We start from the raw sequence: 2,729 nt of genomic DNA on the forward strand, positions 1-2,729 counted from the left end.
AGAGGTTGAAAAATGTGCTGCAGCCTTACGGTGCAAACAAAGCAGCCTAAATGGTACCTTGACGGTGCAAAAATATAGCCGTGTAGGTAAATTGCGTGCAGGCCTTTGCCATCAGGGTAAATTTGTAGGTGGTGTATACCATGAAAGTTGTTTTTGGTACACCACAGTGATTACTTTCTGCTGGTCAAGGAACACTTAAATTTTTTTGTTTGGTTCTGCATGTTATAAAACAGTGAAATCTCAGTCAGCATTTCAGAAATTTTAAATTTAAAATACTGCATGGCAAGAAGAGAAATTACTGACACTTTAAATGAATACATTAAGAGTTGCTTCATGGTGCTGACTGCACCAAGATGATATCAAGCACAACGAGGAAAGCCAATTCCAGTGTAGTATTGGAAGGAACACTTGATAGTTGCTGCATATTTCAGGTACTATGCTTATTTTGGTAAAATTATGCGAATGTGAACATCTCAATTCCTTTCAGCTCTACAATCCCGATATGAGGAGTATATAGACCCGCCAGCTGGCCATGTCTTCTCAGATAAAGACAAAATTAGGCTTGTGTGCAATGAAAACTTGCAAATGGACAGGAGGTTAGTAGCCAAATTGCAAATTTACACTGATGTTAGAAAACTTATGCATCACTGACTAGCTTCTTTGTTTTCAGCACAAGTGACAAAGTGACGGTGGTACCTGGAGGTAGCCTGCCTGGAGAATGGCGATAGCAATAGGCAACAACCCAGTCGGCAGCTTACCTGCACTGACGGCGAATATAGGGTGCCGCCTGTGCCTTTGGGTATTAAAGATGCAATTGAAAGAACTGAACCTGGGAAAGCGTCCAGCAAAACAAAATCTTGCATTGTTGGATGGATTGCTAATCATGTGATGACTATAACAGTGTAAGTAGGCATGTATGACGTAATAGTTCAGCGGAAATCCGCTAGGTGGAGATAAGTAATTAAAGGGAAACTGAGACATCCACCCAAATGTAGCAATTTGCTACAATGGAAACCCAACCGGGTTCCTCGAAAGAAAGCCTCGCAGTTGAAGAAAAATTCGTCCTGGTCCGGGACTCGAACCCGAGACCACCGTCTTTCCGGGGCAGCCGCTCTACCATCTGAGCTAACCAGGCGGCTAGCAGATGGCAGGGCGAAGTCGAATTTGTCGACAACTCGAATCAAAGGCAAGTGTATGACGTAATAGTTCAGCGGAAATCCGCTAGGTGGAAATAAGTAATTAAAGGGAAACGAGACATCCGTTGTAGCAGATTCCTACATTTGGGTGGTTGTCTCAGTTTCCCTTTAATTACTTATCTCCACCTAGCGGATTTCCGCTGAACTATTACGTCATACACTAGCCTTTGCTTCGAGTTGTCGACAAATTCGACTTCGCCCTGCCATCTGCTAGCCGCCTGGTTAGCTCAGATGGTAGAGCGGCTGCCCCGAAAAGGCGGTGGTCCCGGGTTCGAGTCCCGGACCAGGACGAATTTTTCTTCAACTGCGAGGCTTTCTTTCGAGGAACAGGGTTTGGGATCCCATTGTAGCAAATTGCTACATTTGGGTGGATGTCTCAGTTTCCCTTTAATTACTTATCTCCACCTAGCGGATTTCTGCTGAACTATTACGTCATACACTTGCCTTTGCTTCGAGTTTTCGACAAATTCGACTTCGCCCTGCCATCTGCTAGCCGCCTGGTTAGCTCAGACGGTAGAGCGGCTGCCCCGAAAGGCGGTGGTCCCGGGTTCGAGTCCCGGACCAGGACGAATTTCTCTTCAACTGCGAGGCTTTCTTCCGAGGAGCCCGGTTGGGTTTCCATTGTAGCAAATTGCTACATTTGGGTGGATGTCTCAGTTTCCCTTTAAGTAGGCATGTATATGTAAGTGTTTAAATCGGTATATGTTTCTAACTTTTGCTGTTTCTACAGCTACCCAGGAAGCCTTTACGAAGCAGCTTCAAGAGCACTGGTGCTAGAATATCCAGCACTCAGAGACACAATTGGCACAGGCTGGGTGAGTACTAGAGCAATTGTATTCTTGTAACTATAGTAGGATGTCATACATGTTAGTGGGCCAGACTGCGGGTGTCCAAGTTCTTTCAACCTAAGTGAAGGAGCACATACAAAAAGTTGGGGCTCGAGATTTATTTTATTTGAATGCGAAGTATACATGTTTTATATTTTTTTCTTCCAACAGTGAATATGGCACATGTTTACTTTCGAACATCATGACTATGTAAAAAACTAAATCCTCATGGTTATTCCATTCATATCACGCATAAGTCGAGTTAAACTTGAACCTGGTTGAGAGCTGTAACACTGGTACAACCATGAGAATGAATGCAGAGGTAAAGCGTCACTACTGAGCCACTAATGGCAAACGTGCTTTGAAGTCACTGCTTGAATGTAGACTAACAGAAACTCGCTTCTGCAACTGAGGTGCCATGATCTTAGGCATGCCGCTTTGGCTCTAGCACACAGCTGTGCTGGACCCTCTAGGAGTGTGCCTGGACCCTCTAGGAGTGCTCTTGCTGGCTGTGACAGCGTTCATATCGACTTCTGCCTTTGTTTTCTTTAGAATACGTTTCACCACCTGTACACCCTATTCTGCGAGCCCGTTTGATTGAGGATACTGCGGGCTTGATGTCACATGTTTGAAGTCGTAACGCTTGGCAAAAATAATAAACTCTTGGCTGCTAAACTGTGGGCTGTTATCTGTACAGAAAGAGAGA

General features: G+C 44.6%; 1 non-coding gene across 1 annotated transcript; it reads left to right on the forward strand.

The window, feature by feature from the left end:
* The first annotated feature begins 1,412 nt into the window (after positions 1–1,412).
* Trnaf-gaa (transfer RNA phenylalanine (anticodon GAA)) lies at positions 1,413–1,487 on the forward strand. Its single transcript has one exon. It is a non-coding gene; the product is annotated as a tRNA-Phe (tRNA).
* Positions 1,488–2,729: the final 1,242 nt, after the last annotated feature.

Source organism: Dermacentor silvarum, chromosome 1 (genome assembly GCF_013339745.2).
Source record: "Dermacentor silvarum isolate Dsil-2018 chromosome 1, BIME_Dsil_1.4, whole genome shotgun sequence".
NCBI lineage: Eukaryota > Metazoa > Arthropoda > Arachnida > Ixodida > Ixodidae > Dermacentor > Dermacentor silvarum.